The following is a 23,011-nucleotide window of genomic DNA, read 5'->3' on the forward strand; positions in this document are numbered from 1 at the left end:
CTTCTTAAGCCCATATACCATATGCACAATTTTTTTGTTCCACTTCAAGTCCTTTGCTGTTTAGAACATATCTTACTGCAAACATTATTAAAAGGCCCAGTATGACACTTTCATTTCAATTCTGTGGACTTTATTGAAAGGTGTAAGAACATTATTACAGAATGAATGAATTTGGTCTCTAATTGGTCTTGTTTGGCTGGTTGTTAAATGGATCACATTTACACTTCCAATAAAATACATGTTCACTTATTCACCAACTTAGTTCTACAGAATGTGTAGTGAATAAGTGTTATGCCTCATCATAAATCAAACGTATCATTAAATTTAAAAAAAGCTAGAAAAATAAAGCCACATTCGAGAAAAGAGAAAAATTTACAAATGGAACATGTGGACGGACTGGTCTGGATTATAGTTATACAATTAAACAAGTTAGTGTGAGCAAAGTTATAACATCACACAATTACGGTATCTTATACCACCAAAACATGTGCTGCTACACTACACATTCAAACAAAATTGAAAAATGTTTTTCCAGTTTACAGCAATATCTCTTAAAATGTGATTGTTTTGGTGGCTTCAGTTAGGGGAAAATCAAGCTAATTGATGTTTTATTTGAATAATAATTTACATTTGAATTTTTACATCCATTGATTCTAATTTACCTGTAAGATTGAGATGTCTATCACAGTGGAACATTTTCATTTTATAATTCAACAAAATTACAGCACAACTTTTAAAAAGCAAACGGAATAAATTAAAGTACAACTGTTTCAAGGAAATCACCAAAGAATATTTCTAAAGGCAGATATTTTTTATATATGGATTCTGTGTTTACAGTGTGTGTGACTCAGATTTGTTGGAATATTACAATAGAAGACCATGTTTCACAGTATTCTGAATCCTGTATTCCCACTGCAGACATCACATACAACCTAGGTGACAACGTAACTTTATTTACACGAATCAGATCAAATCAAACATACTTCTACCATCACTAACTACACTGTACAATACTATTACTTGTAAACCAGTACTATGACTACTACTTCTAAACTAAAGTAAATCACAGCTGATAATGTCTAAGATGACAGTGTATCCTACATATGACAATAGAAAGAGGTCTTTCTCTCCTCACACCTTTCTCGCTCTTCTTCTACTTCTTCCTCCACATGACGACCCCAACAACAACAGCAACAACGACCAGGAGAGCTACAGCCACTCCAATGATGGGGGCGGAGCCAATTGTGTTCACACCTGTAATCAGAACAGAGCATTCAGACTACAGTTCTAGAGGTACATTCAGTAGGAGGGTTGGGTAAAGTGTATATTTAAGTGTATATCTCCCTCTTACCCCAGCTGTTACTTCTCCAGATGGGCTGGGTCTCAGACTCGGTCAGAACCTTGATGAAGTCCTCCTTGATACCAGTGACCTGAACCACACACTGATACTTGTTGTTCTTCCACTCCTCAGGCGTCACTTTTAGGTGGGTGCTTTTCTGGAAGGTTCCATCATTGTTGGGGAGAGTCTCTCCATTCTCCACACCTTCCTGGTGACCTTGTCCGTCTTTCTGCCAGAACACCATGACTCCACTGGGGTAGAAACCTGTAGCGTGGCAGGTCACTGGAGAGGAGGGGGTCTCCTGGAGCAGAGACACTGAGGGAGGGACTGGAGAGAATGAGAGAGAGAAAGATAGCGATAAAGAGAGAGAGACAAAGAGACAGATGAAGTGTACATTTTAATATATACTGAGTACACATAAATATTTTTCGATATCATAGTTCTACAACCATGTATGTAATGGACAGCTTATGACGAAAGGGAGATATGTTTCATATTTGTCAACACTACCCAAGTTGTGTTCTGCTAAAAGGAAGAAGTTCAAAGTGATTATACTGTACCTTTCCTTTCCAAAGTGTCTTTGCCGTAGTTGACATACTTCTTAAGCCACTCAATGCATGTGTTTTCTAGATAATTCTTCCAATAGTTTGCGTTATCTCCAGTTGCATCCCACTTAAGCTAGCTGATGGCAGCTTTCTGGTTGGCAGCAGTCCAGGTACGAGTGCTCTTGTCCAGACTGAGGAAATCTGCCGTCATCATCCAGCTCACAGCCATACATCCGCTGGAGGACGTGAACTCCTAGAGGGAACAAACAGGCATGTATGAGTTCACACTGTAATACACTCTAATAGTTAGCTGGCTGTAATGTGGGGTTGCCTTCCTGCCGGAGAAGTCTTCTCTTAGCGAGTGTTTCAGATCTGCGATGAGTCACATCACTACAGGTCACACTAACCTAACATGATAAAGAAACTGATCCATGTGCCTCTGTCTGTGTTCGTCTCAATGTTTTGATTTTACTTGTTCATTTTGAAGGAAAAAGGGGGTTTCCGTGCTCAGATCCTGAGGACTACCTAAAACTCAAAAATGTTACTCACAAAGACAATACTAGTTATCTTAATGAATGACACCTTGAGGAACAAAACGTTTCCTGTGTGTGTGTGTGTGTGTGTCCCAGATCCTGAGGGTGACAGGTGAGTGTGTGTCCCAGATCCTGAGGGTGAAAGGTGAGTGTGTCACACCGGCAAATTCCACGTGACCGTTTAATCAAGGTAATTAGGCTTCTTCAAGCTCTGATGCTGCTGCTGGTCATTAGTTGCCTACCAAACTTGCTAACTGCCTGGTACTCAGCACTCTATTGTCCCTCTAATCCCTGACATCAATGCAAATGTAATCGAAAGAAATCTAATCAAACACTTCATGAGAGCCCATGAGCTCAGGTTGCTCAATATTTCTATAGGCTATGCAATTAAACAGAGTGGTGGCCTCTATTAAAAAGAGGTTCTCATCAGCTTTCTATAGGCTAGGCTACTATATTTATTTCTCAGCTTTCCTAATATTAAGCACATTGCTTTGCTTTACAACAGGAGTATAGCTCACCTGGCTGGCATGAAAATAAACAACAGGTGTCACGCCCTGACCTCAGAGAGCCTTTTTTATTCTCTATTTGGTTAGGTCAGGGTGTGATTTGGGTGGGCAAATCTATGTTTCTATTTCTTTGTTGGCCTAGTACGGTTCCAATCAGAGGCAGCTGTTTATCGTTGTCTCTGAGACGGGATCATACTTAGGCAGCCTGTTTTCCACCTTAGTTTGTGGGATCTTGATTTTGTTAGGTGCTGTATAGCCTACAGAACTTTACGGTCCTTTTGTATTTTTTGCTTTCTTTTTGGTGTTCATTTTAAATAAAAGTAAGATGATTGCCTACCACGCTGCACCTTGGTCTGTCAACGAATGTAACAACGGGGGAAAGCATCCTCCATTCCCTATTTAAGTGCATAGATGACATGTATTTTTTTCCCGCTGTCCCTGTTCTGAGACAGGTGCATGATAATGGTCCATTCTAAATATCGCACATATTTACTATATGTAAAGACATTATTAAATCGAGAATAGTGTGATGGGTGACAATATTAGCCCATCACTTGTAAATGATATACTATCACTTTTGAATGATATACTATCACTTGTGAAAGATGCCCAGAAAAAGGCAAGAAATAGCGCGCCTTTGTTTTGCGCCTTTTTCAAATCATAGTCGCACACCTCATGTAGCCTAGCCTATAGGCCTATATGTTTTGCTAAGGTTTGTATCACAACTAAAGTGGCCAAATAACATGTTAAAATTAAGCACATTAATCTGCTTTACAACGGGTGTAGAGCCTAACTGGCATACATAAGCAGCACATGAGTTTCAAGTTTGGGGAAGATAATTTTTACCATAAAAATGCACCTTTATAATAAAAGCATTACATGTATAATTGCATTTGCAGTCACTTTTGATAATGGTGTTTTCCAACTAATTGATTGCATTTTGCTTTTAGCCTGCTGCCGTGCGCATTGCTGCGCTTATCATGTGAAGAAATAGCCTAATAGTTTATCAATGTTTTAAGCTAAACGTTCTGATCTGTTGAGTCAGCCTCATTGCTTAAACATTTTTTTTATGCTAATGGTTGTATTAGTTTTGGATCTATTGCATAACTGTCCCAGACTATGTCTGGAATATTTATTTCTTGCACTTAATAGAAGAGGTCGACGTTTGTACTATGGAGGATAGTAGATTGACATAGGCTAGTGCTTTTGCTGTTTGGAAAGCCTACTCATCTTGTTGAAGAAATGTAAATGACGACAGTTCTTCCAATATCTTTTGGATAAGGACGCGTGTCGTGCAGTTGTGTCCCCGATGTGTCTGTCTTCAATTGTAGCCTGTGAGAAAGACCCGATCACGTGACGGGTATTGGCTAATGAGAATTGAGCTTTCTGAGAGAGCCATGTCAGAGCCATATCCTTTCTATTTTATTCAGCTATGTTCAATTGTATTCTTCATACTACAAAATAATATCAAATAATGCCACGGAATTCTAAGCAAATCTTGTCTGCTAAATGAACTAGTGGAGCCCACAGCCATATAGCATAGCCACATCAGGACCTAACATAAGGACAACTCAGCGTATGCTATTCTGTTCTTCTGAAATAGACTACTTTTTCTTCATATCATGTTTCTTTAGACATGACTAAAATAAATAATGGATTTATTGTGAAGGTGTAGGCTATATTACATGGATTTATTAGACGTTTTAAAATGTAAACGTTCCAAAGGTCTGCATCAGTGACTTGTAGTCTGTGTGGAAGCCAGGAGATGCTAAGCGTGTTTATGTTAATTAACGGTCAATTACCGTGTTACGTGCTTGACAATCACCGGCTGACAAAATTTCATGACGACCACAGCCCTGATCCGCTCCAACAGCAGAGCCCACAGGGAATCATTGGGAGCTTTGATCCATTAGAGCAGAGAAGACCAAAGACACATCATCACTATCATCATCACTATCATGTTCTACTCCTCTGCTTCACTCAGAGTGTGTGGATCTATTCTACACCAGCTGATATTGGCTTGGTTCTATCTACTGTGTTGAAGATACACATTGTGTTCAGTACACTAGTGTTATTCTAACAAATGGATGTTGTGTAGAACTGTAGTTCAGTGAGGTGTGTAAATGAATAAAACACTGTTGATAAATGAAGACTGTCCTCTAGTGATGATGTCAGAGATAAATAGAGGAAGTGAGAGAGGATCCTCTGTTCAGTCAGAAACAACAGGAGAGAGATGGAGACTAACATGAGGAAGATTATCTCTCAATAATGTGAGCCTGCTGGAGCTATGTGTGTGTGACCCCCAGATCCTGAAGGTGACAGGTGTGTGTGTGTGAGTGTCTAGAGAGTTGGGCTGTCCCTGACAAAAACAATCTTGGTCGACGAGAGTGGTTTGATGCTTTAAACACACTGTTTGATGAAATAATTAAGACAAATAAATGACTCAAGAGGGAGTCAGATGGCCACGCTGTGTTAAATAAATGACAGTGAGTGCCTGTGACTGGCGTACGTTGTCTCCTCTCCTCCCTGCTGCAGCAAACAGGCACCACAACACAGCAAGTGTTTATCACGCTGTCCATGGTGCTGAAGCTGCAACCTAATTACAGCCATTTAGTTTCTACTTGTTTCTCTGACTGAAAAGTTGTTACTGAAATCCTTCATCTGTATATGATAAACATTCCCTAAAATAGAGGTCAACCGATTAATTGGAATGGCCGATTAATTAGGGCCGATTTCCAGTTTTCATAACAATCAGAAATCTGTATTTTTGGGCGCCGTTTTTTTTTTTTACACCTTTATTTAATCTTTATTTAACTAGGCAAGTCAGTTAAGAACACATTCTTATTTTCAATGACGGCCTAGGAACGGTGGGTTAACTGCCTTGTTCAGGGGCAGAACGACAGATTTTCACCTTGTCAGCTCGGGGGATCCAATCTTGCAACCTTACAGTTAACTAGTCCAATGCTCGTAACCACCTGATTACATTCTACTCCACGAGGAGCCTGCCTGTTATGCGAATGCAGTAGAAGCCAAGGTAAGTTGCTAGCTAGCATTAAACTTATCGCATAAAAAACAATCAATCAATCATAATCACTAGTTATAACTACACATGAGATGATTTAACAAAAGCGCATTTACGAAAAAAGCACAATCGTTGGACGACTGTACCTAACCATAAACACCCATGCCTTTCTTAAAATCAATACACAGAAGTATATATTTGTAAACCTGCATATTTAGCTAAAATAAATCCAGGTTAGCAGGCAATATTAACCAGGTGAAATTGTGTAAATTATCTTGCGTTCACTGCACGCAGAGTCATGGTATATGGAGTCATGGTATATAACAGTTTGGGCAGCCTGGCTCATTGCGAACTAATTTGCCAGAATTTTACGTAATTATGACATAACATTGAAGGTTGTGCAATGTAACAAGAATATTTAGATTAAGGGATGCCACCCGTTAGATAAAATACCGAACTGTTCTGTAATAAACGTTTTGTTTTCGAAATGATAGTTTCCGGATTCGACCATATTAATGTGTGTTATGTTATAATCAAGTCTGATTTGATAGAGCAGTCTGACTGAGCGATGGTAAACAGCAGCAGGCTCGTAAGCATTCATTCAAACAGCACTTTTGCCAGCAGCTCTTCGCAAGCACAGCGCTGTTTATGACTTCAAGCCTATCAGCCTAATGGCTGGTGTAACCGATGTGAAATGGCAATCTAGTTAGCTGGGTGTGCGCTAATAGCATTTCAAACGTCACTCGCTCTGAGATTAGTAGTTATTCCCCTTGCTCTGCAAGGGCCGCGGCTTTTGTGGAGTGATGGGTAACGCTGCTTCGAGTGTGGCTGTTGTCGATGTGTTCCTGGTTCGAACCCAGGTAGGGGGGAGGAGAGGGACGGAAGCTATACTGTTACACTGGCAATACTAAGGTGCCATAAGAACATCCAACAGTCAAAGGTATATGAAATACAAATGGTATAGAAAGAGATAGTCCTATAAATACTATATTAACTACAACCTCTTACATTTGTTAATGATTAGTTATTGGAGAAACGAGACCAAGATGAGACTCTGGACAAGGCGGATACGGTATATTAAAGGCCGTTTATTCAAGCGTAATGATATCTGTCAAAACGTGCTGCACGGCTCCTATTCGTCCAACTCTTAGGGAGCTTTCGGAAGAAGAAGAGACCTACAACATATTTGTGCAGTTCATTTATACATTGAAATGACGTAGGTAGATTCTGGTAGTCCTGGCTCCTGGTAGGTTGTTCGTAGGTGATAGACAGTCCTCTCCAGCCTGGTGTCAGTATCCCATTGGTTCTCGACAGAGTTCTTTGTCTTTGGAGCCCATCCCAAAGGGTTTTGAGTGTGTGTATATTTATGAGTTTTCAGTGTGTTTATCTTATTCCGCCACCCTGGTGGGGGTTTCCCGTGCAGTTAGTATATTGAGAAACAGAGAGATGGGGAATGTATAACACAGAGTACAAGCCAAAATTGCATGGTTAAGCCAAGGCAGACAACAGTCAGTGAATGCGTCATTACATGTTTTAATATGTTATTACAAATCCCGCTCTTCACATCTATTAGACGTGACAAAAACTAAAAGTAAGAAAAATAGAACAGGAAATTTAGGAAATTTGTAGTCCCCCTCTTCACGTCTCCAAAGAGACGTGAAAACTACTCATATGTGCATGTCTCAAACTCCACCAGAGGATCCTCCTGTTGTAGGAGGGGGAACATCAGTGCAGGGTCATTATTTGGTGCAATAGCAGAAGTAATAACTCGAGAAAGCAGGGAGCGGGCACATGGGATGCAACAACAGCCACAGAGAGTTAATATTGCAACAAACACAGAGATAGAGACCAGAATAGAAGAGACCAGGACCTTATATTTACCAAATGCATCCATCCAGGAGTCCCACGTGCTGGTATCAACCCCAGAGTGGGATTTCATTTTACCATTCAGGGTACGTAGTCCTTCTAACGCAACAGTGAGACTGCCATCAGAGGCTTTGTTATTGGGGATAAATGTGCAACATTGCTCCCCAAACATAAAACATATCCCACCCTTCTCAGCCAGCAACATGTCAACGGCAATGCGATTTTGAAAAGCCATAAGGGAGGTAGCCGCCAGTTGACCGTGTACGGCCTCAAAACCTTATTGAGTCCAGTTACCTAATTTTTGGACATTGTAATGTATATAGTTAATGCGGTCAACATTTTTATTCACAGTGCACCACCAGCAGAGAGATGATTCAAAACCTGCGGCGACCTGGTCCACCAGCTTGTACTCATCAGGGACCCCCCTAGGAACACCTATAGCATCAATATACGTGGGATCCCTAACAGTCAGGGCTGCTTCCCGCTTGGTTCTGGTAGGCAGAAACTGTGGGTCCACAGCCTGTATCCGGGTCACCAAATCACCCACACCTATAGGGTAAACAGAGATAGGCAGCAGAAGTGTTACAAGCGCACAAGTACCCGTAGCCTTATTGGGAGGTCTGTCAAAAAGCAGAGGTCCCCCACACCACCACCAGATGTCAGCCCTGATCACTGGCTTAAAACCACCAACTACTACGATAGTATTTGTACACCAACCAACAGGGAGTAACCCTAACTGTAGTATACCTCCTGTCATGTTAATACAGGAGAATTCGCCCTGGCAACATCAGAGGAAAATACTGGTGCCCTGTCCGTAGCGGAGACAACAGGGTAAACTGCATCCCACAAGGAGCAATTACCAGTCGGATTGTCTTTGTCCATAAGGGGCATTAAACATCCGATCTCGACAGTAGCCGGGACAATGCGGAGCAATGGTCGGGCACCCATGCAAACTACGCAACTAGTGGGGGTTGTATTGGCTGCTTGTTCGGTCAATAATAACCAATTGTTAGACAAACCTGAGATACCTGTAGCAACCCGAATGTTCTCATCCGGGGTAGAGGTGGTGACCACTAAAACAGCAGAACCCCACCCATCCCTGTGCTGGGGTAGGGTATGTGGCTTTGCCATATCGTCACGCACCGTCACAGAAGTAGGCTGTGGTTGTGGCGTAACGCAGATATATAGTGTGAAATGGACTTCAGCCCTGTTGGTATCTACATATGGGGCCAACGTAAAAACCTGACAACCCATAGTGGTCCCAGGTCGTACAATCAGCTTTAGTTGAAAACCAGTGCGTGAAAATGTAAGCCGTTTGCGCCAGGCAAGAACAACCCGTCCCTTGGAATAGCTGGACCAGTCATGCCCTGTTTCCGCCACCAGGTTTTTCCAAGACCACTCACCATATCCCCCTTTGGTTATATACCAGTTAAAACTGGAATAGGTCCAGGCAGGTAGCCCCAAACTATTTTGTGCATGACCCAAAAGGCCCCAAGGCAGGTAAACTGTGGTGGTGGCATTGAAAGACAAACACAAGGTGGTGCTCTTCAACTCCTGGGGGGTACACTTAGTGACCCCCACCTCACGCCTAGAGACGGTATGGTCTTGTGGTAGATAAGAGGGAAAAGAGAGAGAGTTAGTTTCACCTGGCAGAGTAGAATTCAGAGTGTGAATCTGTAGTGCGTTGGTCTATAAGCCATGTGAGTGTACATACAGTGACTCCTCCCATGAGAAGAAAAATAACAAACAGGGATCCGGAGATCCCCAACCGTTCCCAAGGAGTACGGTGTGACTTAGTCAGTGAATATGGGGCTGAACCTCCCATTTTCCCTGACTAAGGAGGTGCAAGATTTGGGGCCGAATGTAGACCACTTAGGTCGGTTCTGACTTCTGTCAGTGTGCGGGAAGGGGTTGGAGCTGGTGTACAATGTGTGAGGTGGTGCCAAGGTGCGCCCAATTTATCATTGACCTGGACTGAGTGTGAAGTAACCTCCTTCACTTCGTACGGACCAGTCCACCTGGGTTCCAGCCACTTTCTCTTGTGGACCTTTACCCTTACCCAGTCTCCAACTTTTACCTTCAGTGGTGGCGTGTCCCCCGGCAGCTCCCCCTCCTGGACCTTGTGAACCTGGGTAGAGAGTGCTGCGGAGAGAACCGTCAGTTTTTTCACATAATTAGACATTACAATTTATTGCACATCAAGGGCGGGCATATGACCTCCCTCCCTTGGTGGGCCAGGCATGACTCTACCAGTCATTATCTCATGAGGAGAGAGATGGGCGCCTGACCCTGGTGAGGCTCTCATGGCCATCAACGCCAGGGGCAGGGCTTCGACCCATTTCAACTTCGACCCGGCACATACGTTTGACTTGCGCGTTCCATGAGACCTTGGGATTGTGGCCTATAACTGACCTCGTATCCTCCCCCGCCACTGGAATTGCCTCTACCCATTTGGAAAACCTATCCACCATCACTAATAGGTATTGTTTCCCATTAACCACCTTATTCGTCCCCATGTCAGTGTAATCTATGCTAATATCCTGAAATCATGCATTAGGTAATGGGTATGAGCCCATTGGTGTTCGATATGGTTTCTTTGGGTTGTGTCTGTCACAAACATTGCATTCATCACAAAATAAATCATCGCCATGAAATAAGTCAGTCATATTTTTTATGTGAGGGTGCCACCAGATATGCGAGGCCTTTTGGAGGGTCTTTAGTCTGCCTTCGTGTGTGGGGCCATGTGCTTCTCATAAAAGTTCTGGGTCCATCAGTGTGGACTGCTTCATGGGCATAGGCTGAGTCTCTATAGATATTCACAGTCTTTCCTTTTCCTCTGATGAGGGCCTGCGTCAATCCGATGATTTCAGATAATTGGGCCGATGCTGGTTGAGGGATGATGGCTGATTGAAGGGTGACATCACGAGGTGAGCTGTTTTTTCAATAGCTTTTGCTACTGCAGCAACGTATCTGGAAGAGCAAGTTTGGAAGAGTAGTACATCAAGACCCTTCTCTCCCCCTCTTGTTTCTGGAATAGGACGGATGAGGTGAATCCTTCTCTTTCAGAAACATCCAAATGGAACTTGTTCTTGTAGTCAGGTGCAGTCAGAGCTGCTGCCGCTGATAGATCTGTTGTCAGGAGTGCTATGGCTGTTGATGCTTCAGCCGTCCAGGCCAGGGGTGCATGGAGGTTCCTTGATCGTAGGATGACCGGTGCTGCCACCCCCTCTGGGCCACACACAATGGTACAACACCTGATAGGTGGGGTCAGGTGCATCATGTCTTCGTCCCAGTCTGCAGTGTAGAGGCAGTCATCAGTTTCTGTTGCATTGAGTGTGCAATGGCTCTCAGCTTGGGGAGTCTTATATGGGTGCAGAGTGTAGATTTGAGCTTTCAGTTGGTTGAACTTAAACTGGATGTGAGGGGTGGCAGGCCCTGTGGGTAGGCATTTTAGCCAGTACACTTCTTGGGTTTCAGACAGTGTGGGCATCTTTTATGGCCAGGGCATGGTGTTCCCTGCTATACCTTGAAACTGTGGTTGGTTGTAATCTTGCTGTTGCTGCTGCATGTGGCTGGGTCCTGGGTGGTTGTATTGTAGAGGAGGGGGTCCTCTTCTTCCTCCTCCTCATCCTGTGTTCATGGCTTTGGCTAGTAGTGTTTTCATTGCAGTTGGTGTAGCCATGTAAAGGCTCCTCCATGTAGGCTGGGCATCTGTCCCATCAAAGCGGTCTTCCAAGGCTGGTACTCAACGAAGCGTGGATCAGCTGCTGGGCGTAGGGGAAGTTGGTAGGCCCCTTCCTGCTCCTTTCAGTGCTTGTGTCAAGCCTATGATTTCAGCTAATTGTCTGTGTTTGGAGTAGAGGAGAACTGAATAAGATCGTGGCCTTCTCTCTTTAGGAGGCCCATTTGTGATCCACCTTCCCTTCCTTGTGGGTAGTTCGGCAGGGACCCACCTGGGCCTTGTAAAGCTGTGGGGCTTGAGCAATCGGGCCTTTCTTCACAGACGAGGTGGCCTTCTTGAATCCCCACAGTCATGTTCCCTTTTAGCTGTCCTCCCTGCACCATAAAGACCGGGGCCTGTATGGCTGCTGGTGTGGTGTGGGTTTTAAATGGGTTGTGTGGGAGGTGCGCAAATGGATTTTGTGAATAGGGAGGTGGCACTTCAGTCTTCTCTTCCTGTGGCAGTGGCGGGTATAGAGAGAGCGGGGCCGATGGGGTGGTCACGGTGGGCGGTGGTGTGTTCTGGTTGTTGATTGTGCCTTCTCTGACGTTATCTGAGGCCCCAGCAAGCACCCCCATCATATCAGGTTTCTTTTGTGGGCGTGTCCTTTTTGTCTCCTCTATTGCCCATGTCCCTATTCTCAGCTCAGCCTCAGCTCTCTCCTTCGTTCCTTTCTTCTTGAAAAAATGGCTGCTATTCCTTTCTGCCTCACTCTCTTTCCCGTGCCTGACTGCCTCCTCTAATTCTCTTTCCATAGCGTTGAGTTGTTCCCTTGACGGGGCAACTCCACTAATGTAACCTGCCTGGGTCCATCTCAGCCTAATTTCCCCCCATATCTTCTTTATTGATTTATACTCCTGTTTTCCTCCTGCCCTTTCCTGTATTCTCTGATCTAAATATTCATTGAATTTGAGTTTGGGAACGGTAATTGAGGCCATATTGACGATTCACTATGTCTGGGTCCGATAAAAAATTATGTAAAACAATTAAAAAAACAACTAAATGTGCTAACAAGATATTGCACTATGGCCCTCAGCAACTATGTGCACTTAGCCCGTCACTTGGTCGAAACCAGCGATGTATCCCTGGTGCCAACACAGACTTATCTCTCGTGTCTCACCCTCGTGCACACAGAGTTTTGTAGAATTACTGTACTGTAATATCGAAAAGGGATATTCGCGAGATAATTATGCGTCTAGGGTATTTTATTGGAGTAATTTTACAGCTTCACACATTTCTACTGCCTGGCGAAATGTTAGTGTCCCAAACGCCTACTTTTGGGTCAATGACAATGCATTCAGATGCCTTCTATAATATTTGTCAAATTAATTCTAGGCAACCCCAACAGCACAAAGAGAACAGAAATCAATTCGTTACACGGCACGGCGGCCGCACAACCCCACCCAAACTTTTGACTCGGCGGTCAAATTTAGAGCCGGTGGTCAGTATCACTCGGTCTCATGGAACGGTGAATCAGTGACATTAATCTGGAGAGATCAGGTTTAATTCCTTCACTCCTAGTCCAATTGTTTAGCTTATTAACTGATGCTCCTAGTGGGATGCCTACTCCACTAGTTCCAGTCTTAAATATACGTCTCGATCAATTAACAAAACATTTCATCATCTCATTCATATTTCATTTCACTGAGTTATTGAATCCCTCACCGTAACACCTAAACGATTGCCACATCGAAAATTGCCAGACTATATGGACCCGATTAAAACAGTGCATCACATTCCATCAAATTCTGTTATCAAATCCTTATTTTAAACAATATATCACATCACATTCTGTCCTCCAATTCCTCACCATTACACCCAGCCGATTTACATATCAACTGTTGCTGGACTATTTGAATTCATACTCACGCTCTCAGTACTCCTGGTCATAATTTGGATACTGACTATAATATAATATGCAGATTTCGATTAAACAGGTTCTGCTTACCTTATAGTGTCGAGCTCTTTGATCAGTTTCCTGAGGCGAGTTGAATCCCCGATGGCTCCTGTAGACAGGTCGCCCGTCCTTCTAGAATCTGTCGTCAACTTGTCTTTTCTCTCATCAAGTCTATGGACCGAATGCATGGGTTTCAACCATCCTCTGGCTACCAATTTGTTAATGATTAGTTATTGGAGAAACGAGACCAAGATGAGACTCTGGACAAGGCGGATACGGTATATTAAAGGCCGTTTATTCAAGCGTAATGATATCTGTCAAAACGTGCTGCACGGCTCCTATTCGTCCAACTCTTAGGGAGCTTTCGGAAGAAGAAGAGACCTACAACATATTTGTGCAGTTCATTTATACATTGAAATGACGTAGGTAGATTCTGGTAGTCCTGGCTCCTGGTAGGTTGTTCGTAGGTGATAGACAGTCCTCTCCAGCCTGGTGTCAGTATCCCATTGGTTCTCGACAGAGTTCTTTGTCTTTGGAGCCCATCCCAAAGGGTTTTGAGTGTGTGTATATTTATGAGTTTTCAGTGTGTTTATCTTATTCCGCCACCCTGGTGGGGGTTTCCCGTGCAGTTAGTATATTGAGAAACAGAGAGATGGGGAATGTATAACACAGAGTACAAGCCAAAATTGCATGGTTAAGCCAAGGCAGACAACAGTCAGTGAATGCGTCATTACATGTTTTAATATGTTATTACACCTTGGAATACTGAAGTCTCATGTTAAAAGGAACCACCAACTTTCATATGTTCTCATGTTCTGAGCAAGGAACTTAAAAGTTAGCTTTTTTACATGGCACATATTGCACTTTTACTTTCTTCTCCAACACTTTGTTTTTGCATTTTTTAAACCAAATTGAACATGTTTCATTATTTATTTGAGGTTAAATTGATTTTATTGATGTGTTATATGAAATTAAAACAAGTGTTCATTCAGTATTGCTGTAATTGTCACAATTGTCATTACAAATAAATAAAGAAATAAAAAAATCAGCCGATTAATCGGTATCGGCTTTTTTGGTCCTCCAATAATAGGTATCAAAAAATCGTAATCGGTCGACCTCTACCCTAAACACTCAACTCTTATGACGGGCTAAAGGTCAGGTCCTATTGGTCACGTGCATGCGACGTGCATGTTACAGAACCGCGCAAAGTGACCGCTATCCAACACGGGAGAAAGCACATATTATAAAATATTACAATATTAGTGTTGCACTATTATTCTTAGACAATATAAACATATACAATTTCAGTTGCATGTCTTTGATAGACTAATCCATTGGATGATGAACAGTCCATCAGCCAATCAAACAGTTGGCTTGTGCACAATGGAAAAAACTAAACAATTTGTAACTGCTCGACTAAAGAAATCTCGGTCGACCAACAGCCTATCAACCAAACAATCGACTAAATGGGGTCAGCCCTAGAAGAGAGTTCCCCTGAGAGACCTGATCAGCTCCAGCAGCAGAGTCCACAGGGAGTCACTGGGAGCTTTGGTCCATTAGAGCAGAGAAGACCAAAGACACAACATCATCACTACAATCATCGCTACCATCATCGCTAACATCATCACTCTTATCATCGCTAACATCATGACTATCATCATGACTAACATCATGACTAACATCATGACTAACATCATAATCGCTATCATAATCGCTATCATCATCGCTATCATCATGACTATCATCATGACTATCATCATGGCTATCATCATCATTAACATCATCGCTATCATCATCACTCTCATCATCGCTAACATCATCACTATCATCATGACCATTTATCATTGCTATCATCATCACTCTCATCATCGCTAACATCATGACTATCATCATGACTATCATCATGACTTATCATCATCACTATCATCATGGCTATCATCATGGCTATCATCATCGCTCTCATCATCGCTATCATCATCACTATCATCATGACCATTTATCATTGCTATCATCATCATTCTCATCATCACTCTCATCATTACTCTCATCATTGCTAACATCATGACTATTATCATGACTATCATCATGATTAACATCATCGCTATCATCATTGCTAACATCATGACTAACATCATGACTAACATCATCACTATCACTAACATCCTGACTAACATCATGACCATTTATCATCGCTATCATCATCGCTATCATCATGACTAACATCATGACTAACATCATCGCTATCATCATGATCACTCTCATCATCACTCACATCATGACTAACATCATCACTATCATCGCAATCATCATCGCTATCATCATGACTAACATCATGACTAACATCATGACTAACATCATCGCTAACATCATCGCTTTCACTAACATCATGACTAACATCATGACTATCATCATGACAATCATCATCACTCTCATCATCGCTAACATCATGACTAACATCACTATCAACATGACCAGTTATCATTGCAATCATCATGACTATCATCCTGACTATCATCATCACTATCATCATGACTAACATCATCGCTAACATCATCGCTATTGCTAACATCATGACTACATGACTAACACCATGGCTAACACCATGGCTAACACCATGGCTAACATCATGGCTACACCATGGCTAACATCATGGCTAACATCCTTACTATCATCATCACTATCATCATGACTATCATCATCATGTTTTGCTTCTCTCTACAGAGAGACACTCAGAGAGGCTGAGGAAACTACAGCTCTACTGTGGGGGACAGAGGGGGAGCACACAGCACCAGCAGTGTGGATAACACATGCACACACACAGCATGAAAGCTCCACAGAGCAGACTGGAGGGACTGACTGATGTATTGACTGACAAATTTAACTTACACATGTATTCCAAGCAGAGATCTGACATTCACCAACCTGTCTTTCAGGGAGTTGGAGACTGACCTTAACAATGACATTCTATACGTCCATAAAGATGATTATAGTTTGATTCCATTTACAGTAGTGGTTTGATCATAGTCATCTGTCCTTCACACACTTAAAACAGTTTTAAAATAAATGCTGTGCTGGTGTCCGGGAGTGGGACCATACATACAGTAAACATAAGCAGAGAAACAAAGGAGTCCATGTTAGAGGCTTTTTAATACTGAAGTCAGCTAATGATGCTGTGTGGTAAGTGTGTGAAGGAAACAGAAAGGAGGGGCAGATCTGTACATCCCTGATATTCTAGATTCTAGGTATATAGTCTCTAATCCTGATGAATTCTTGTCTCCTAGAATAAGGGATTTTAACAAACACAACTGATTATGTGTTTATACAAACACAACTGATCAGATGAGGTAAAGATGAAGGACGTACCTCCACTTTGGTTAAAACGCTGCTTTAGAGTATCGACGCCGGCTTTGAAAGTCCTCTGGGAGCCCAATAAAATCCCTGTGTTCTGCTCCCAGTACTGTGTGTCTGTCTGCTTGTTCATCCAGTCCTGTTTGGACACCGCTCTTTGGCTGTTGCTGTCATAGTGAACCATCTGAACACCATCCACCATCCCCACAACCACAAACTCTGGGAAGTTGGTAACTCCAGACGATGCGGTGTAGAAATACTTCAGGGAGTGTGTCAGTCACTAAGGGGGGAAAAAGTACATGTTGGCCTCCCGGGTGGCGCAGTGGTTAAGGGCGCTGTACTGCAGCGCCAGCTGTGCCATCAGAGTCCCTGGGTTCGCGCCCAGGCTCTGTCGTAACCGGCCGCGACCGGGAGGTCCGTGGGGCGACGCATAATTGGCCTAGCGTCGTCCGGGTTAGGGAGGGATTGGTCGGTAGGGATCTCCTTGTCTCATCGCGCACCAGCGACTCCTGTGGCGGGCCGGGCGCAGTGCGCGCTAGCCAAGGTTGCCAGTTGCACGGTGTAGCCTCCGACACATTGGTGCGGCTAACTTCCGGGTTGGATGTGCGCTGTGTTAAGAAGCAGTACGGCTGGTTGGGTTGTGTATCGGAGGACGCATGACATTCAGCCTTCGTCTCTCCCGAGCCCGTACGGGAGTTGTAGCAATGAGACAAGATAGTAGCTACTACAACAATTGGATACCACGAAATTGGGGAGAAAAAGGGGTAAAATTCTAAAAAAAAGAAGAAAAAAAAATGATATATATATATATATATATACAAAAATGTACATGTTGAATTCTGAACAAGTCATGAGTCTCTGGTGGCCCTAGACCACTGCGCCACCCGGGAGGCCCCTACACAATACATTTCTATCTGAACATTTTGTAAATATCCAAGTCCATTGCCCCAGGTGTAATTAATCAAGTCAAACCAATTATATTTTGTACAGATACGTATAAATAAGTTGTAATACTCAACTACTGCATGACTCTTTCAACATGCCACTGAAAAGCTTGAAAGCTGCAATACATTTTATGATCCCTGAAAAAAATGAAGCGTAATTCAAAGCCAAATGCAAACAGCAAATTGGCTAAAACAACTTTGAACCTCATTGTTCATCTGAGCACAAGTGTTCTTGTTTCAAACACACACTATACCATCTTTAAATGGATAATTTACTCAGAATACAAGCTAACATAATTGTTCATCTAACTTGACTGTAGTTGATTCAAGAAGGCAGTTTTGGGATATTTAGTATCCTTCAACATTTAGCCTAATAGCCATATTTTGTTACTGTTAGCATTCTAGTAGCCTGTTGTTACAGAATACTTTGGTAGTTGCATTTTAATTGCATAGCAATATGCTGAACGTTTTTAACTACTGTACACAAGAGGAATAGCGACTGTAGCGACTGTTCCTAACTCAATTATTATGCAATTATAAAGTAATTTCCAAAGTCTTATGTAACAACGTTGCTATTAATCAAAGTTACTACACATGTATAAGATCTTGATGTCAAGTGTTACTGGATTACCTTATGTCACACTCATTATGAAAATATATTTGTTAGTAATTTTGAAGCTGCAAAAGTGGTCCACCCACTCTAACATTGAGGTGATTCCATGTTCCTCATGTATTTAATTCTAGGCTATAGTCTATATTAAGATTAATATCTGAGAGCCCTCCAAACAAAGTGCTATTGATTATATATTTATGTAACCGATGTGAAATGGCTAGCTAGTAAGCGGGGTGCGCGGTAATAGCGTTTCAATTGGTGACATCACTCGCTCTGAGACCTTGAAGTAGTTGTTCCCCTTTGCTCTGCAAGGGCCGTGGCTTTTGTGGAGCGATGGGTAATGATTCTTCGAGGGTGGCTGTGTGCAGATGGTCCCTGGTTCGAGCTCAGGTAGGGACTAGGAGAGGGACCGAAGCTATACTGTTACATTTACACTAACTCAACTAACTGATTGTAGGTTTTGGTTCTTCATCAAATATTTGGCAGCTATAAAAATACAAATAAATATTTTTATATTCAAAATACTTTAAAATATTATTTGGTTTTCTGAGACCTTTATTTGAATATCAAAGAAAATAGTTGCATTTTTGTTTAAACTCTATATAAACTATATTTGACTACCTTGAGTATTTGAAAAGTAAAAGTTATCTGCACATGTCTGACACACAGTCTTTCATGCTCATTATTGTCAAGTAATTATTTAATCAGTTTTCATTATCTCCAATTATATTTATCGGTCTGATACCCAGAGTTTGTAAAGTTCTGGTGTTAAATAAAACAGACAGAATTCCCAGCTCACAATTGATCAGGTCCCAATTTATTGGCGAGATCTCCAAAGTTTTCACAATTACAGTCCTTCTTATATAATTTCTAAACTACGCACATACATACACACAAACATGGATTTTCACATGAGTCTAACCACAGTTTATAACCCCTCAACTGACCGTTCTAGGCTCCCCCAGACACCATAACTCTGGAGGAGCCCTCCCTGTCCTCTCTTATCTCCACATACATTCCTTTCTTCCTAGGTCCATGCCACAAAACCCCTTCCTAATGGACAAACATTATTTAAAACTACCAGAAAGACAGGGTAGAATTCTTGCCAGTTATAGTGCAGTATACCTCGTTTAGTCATTATTGATCAAAATCCCATAACAATTATATACGCTGTTGCTGCTACTCAGTTATTTTTTTCTTACTCTTATGATTATCCATCTTGATGACTAGTCACTTTACCCTGCCTATATATACATATCTACCTCAACTACCTCGTACTGATCCTGTACATTGATATGGTACTGGTACTCCCTGTATATAGCCTCATTCTTGCGTATTTTATTGCTCTTGTGTTATTATTCAACATTTTCTTATCTAACTTGTATTATTATTATTTTTAAATCGTATCTAATTCTGCATCGTTGGTAAAGGGCTCGTAAGTATTTGATGGTAATGTCTACACCTGCTGAATATGGCGCGTGTGACAAATAAAATATGATTTGATAGGCAATACATTTGTTTCTCATATTATACTGCCACCTTGAGATTCCAAGAACACAGGATGAGATGTTACTATCCTTTGTGCAAGCACTTCCAAGAGTTCACCTTGAGGATGTTACTTCAAAATAACATGGCAAACTTTTTTTCTTGCAAGCCAAATTGATGTACTTCATAATAGCCTACATCTTCACCATCACAAAACCATTGGAACTGAAATTGAACATGCTGTAACTTAAAAAGATTGTAATTACAGTACACATTCCCAAGCCATGTCTATTACGACTTCAACTTTTTCGAGTACCAACCCACTATCATCTCTGATCAGGTAGGTGTGGCAATTGTTATATCGAGGTACTACTAGCTAGGCAAGACAGGGAGAACCTTGTAACTAAAAGACAGCAAATCTTCAGGTTTGTACATTCCAGTGAATTCTAGTACAGGACTACAAAAACATATTGCTATGCACAACTAAATTCAACACTATCAACAAAGAGGCCCGTAGTGAAACAAACAATATGATTTTGAATATTCCAAAACGCCTAAAGAGACATTTTATTTTTAATTTGTATTTTATTTTATTGCATAAATCCATTAATAAAATGTGTTATTCTAGGAATTTAAAATATAAACCTAGACTATTCCTTGGTCAACATGCTTTCTAAAACTATGCATCATTGTGAGTCATATCAGTTTATTTCAATGTAAATGCTACTGCCTCCCCCCTGGGAAAAGACTTCAATTCAACGTCTATTCCACGTTTTACATCATTTAACTGAAATTACGTGGAAACAACGTTGATTACCTGTGTGTGTGTGCCCACTGTCAGGGCTGCCACCTCCTCAGCACCGTGTGGCTCTAGTCTGCATAAATTGTATTGTGCAGAACATCTAAATTTTGTCATTGATTTTGAAGAAAAAGCTTGCAGGGTCTAAAAGTATAATAACTTAAAGTAACAATAACAGGTAAATACATAGGCACATAGAATTACTTCGGGATTCTGGCAATGATGTTTTATATACTTCCCCAGAGGCAGATGAACTCATGGATACCATTATGTATCTGCATCCAGTACGAATGAAGCTAGAGGTAGTTTTGCGAGCCAATATTAACTAGCGTTTTGCCATATACTTCCATAGACTTCCAGTCATTGCGCTAACGCCAGTTAGCAACATCCTTCAAACTGCATACGGAGACACACATAAACATTATATCCACGACTTCATCTGGCTCCGAGGTTGCATATATAGGACGTAATTGCCAAAATCCCGTAGTGTCCATTTAATTAAGCATAGGCCTTAAATAGATTACCTACATAAACGGGAAAAAGTCATATTTTTGTCAAATCTCATAACTTTCTACTGACTGACCAGCAGATGTTGTATGAAAAAGTCCTATTCCCAGCACCAGCAAGACAGAACCCTTCATGTTGACCGTCGTCAGTCCTGAAGTTGGCCTATGTGTTCTCTCCCATGCCTGTTTATATGAAGGTTCTCTCTAACAACCTCACTCTCCTGACCAATAAGACACAAACGAGATGACAGATATTTCGCAACCCTTTTAAATGAGCTCTATATCGTTTTTGAGCCTATGAGATTTTAGCCAGCTCAAGCATCATTAGAATACGGGTGGAACTAAGCAGCAAAGGTTGATTTACGAAACTGAAAGTAAGTTGTGTGTAGTCAGTCAACCATTAGGACCGAAACAGTGTTCTTATTGTGCCTGGGGTTGGGGGCTTAGATATTAAGCAGCAGTTGACTTACGAAACTGAAAGTATGTTTAATTTTTAATTTTTAATTATTATTTTATTATGAACACAACAAATACAAAAAAACTAAAATATACGAACAAGAGTACATAAACCTAACATAAACCTAATATTACATATCAAGATTCATTTTCAATTTGTAAAATACTTTTATGGTATTGCTTTTTTGAAAGTAAGTTGTGTGTAGTCAGTCAAAATCGTGTTCTCATTGTGCCTGGGGTTGGGGAGGCCTAGATATTTTCACTTAACTTTGATGGTTTATTGCAACTCAATATAATTTGTCTTCAATAATGTGTCTTCAGAGAGCGCGTTCGGGTTGAAATGTAGTGAGAAACTAAGGTAAAAAAACTGTCTTTGTGTGTTTGGACCATGATAGTTTGTTGGTGATGTGGACACCAAGGAACTTGAAACTCTCGACCCGCTCCACTACAGCCCCGTCGATGTTAATGGGGGCCTGTTCGGACCACCTTTTCCCATAGTCCACGATCACCTCCTTTGTCTTGCTCACATTGAGGGAGAGGTTGTTGTCTTGGCACCACACTGCCAGGTCTCTGACCTCCTCACTATAGGCTGTCTCATCGTTGTTGATGATCAGGCCTACCACTGTTGTGTCGTCAGCAAACTTATTGATGGTTTTGGAGTCGTGCTTGGCCATGCAGTCGTGGGTGAACAGGGAGTACAGGAGGGGACTAAGCACTCACCCCTGAGAGGCCCCGGTGTTGAGGATCAGCGTGGCATATGTGTTGTTGCCTACCCTTACCACATGGAGACGGACCTTCAGGAAGTCCATGATCCAGTTGCAGAGAGAGGTGTTTAGTCCCAGGGTCCTTAGATTAGTGCTGAGCCGTAGTCAATGAACAACAATCTCACATAGGTGTTCCTTTTGTCCAGGTGGGAAAGGGCAGTGTGGAGTGGGATTGAGATTGCATCATCTGTGGATCTGTTGGGGCAGTATGCAAAATGGAGTAGGTCTAGGGTTTCCGGTATGATGGTGTTAATGTGAGCTATGACCAGCATTTCAAAGCACTTCATGGCTACCGACATGAATGCTACGGGGTGGTAGTCATATAGGCAGGTTATCCTTCGCATTCTTGGGCACAGGGACTATGGTGGTCTCCTTGAAACATGTAGGTATTACAGACTCGGTCAGGGAGAGGTTGAAAATGTGAGTCAAGACACTTGCCAGTTGGAGGCTCTTCTTCATCTCTGTTCTGTTACTGCCGTATCTCTCTGTTACACTGAGATATTGTATGTAAACAGGCAGCATCCCAAACAGCAACACTCCTAACACTGGTTTCAGTATCAATGTGTCATGAAAACATGCCAAATATTTGTTGTAGGGGCAAATGAGGACATAGACAAACATGCACACATGAGATTGAGAAGCAATGCTCAATCCTGAATGTCAGAAA

At 41.9% G+C, this 23,011-nt stretch overlaps 1 long non-coding RNA gene and 1 pseudogene across 2 annotated transcripts; both read right to left on the bottom strand.

Annotated features, from left to right (window-relative positions):
- Positions 1–965: 965 nt before the first annotated feature.
- LOC110488350 (DLA class I histocompatibility antigen, A9/A9 alpha chain-like) lies at positions 966–21,339 on the bottom strand (annotated as a pseudogene). Its single transcript, XR_016493727.1, has 5 exons — positions 21,194–21,339; positions 16,793–17,057; positions 1,900–2,137; positions 1,352–1,666; positions 966–1,254 (listed from the first exon to the last, which is right to left on the bottom strand). The product of XR_016493727.1 is annotated as a DLA class I histocompatibility antigen, A9/A9 alpha chain-like (transcript).
- LOC149970274 (uncharacterized) lies at positions 7,014–13,812 on the bottom strand. The gene is made up of 2 exons (XR_016493729.1): positions 13,481–13,812; positions 7,014–9,953 (listed from the first exon to the last, which is right to left on the bottom strand). It is a non-coding gene; the product is annotated as an uncharacterized LOC149970274 (long non-coding RNA).
- Positions 21,340–23,011: the final 1,672 nt, after the last annotated feature.

The sequence above is a fragment of the Oncorhynchus mykiss genome, chromosome 30, assembly GCF_057628025.1.
Source record: "Oncorhynchus mykiss isolate SJ-2025 chromosome 30, ASM5762802v1, whole genome shotgun sequence".
NCBI classification, from domain to species: domain Eukaryota; kingdom Metazoa; phylum Chordata; class Actinopteri; order Salmoniformes; family Salmonidae; genus Oncorhynchus; species Oncorhynchus mykiss.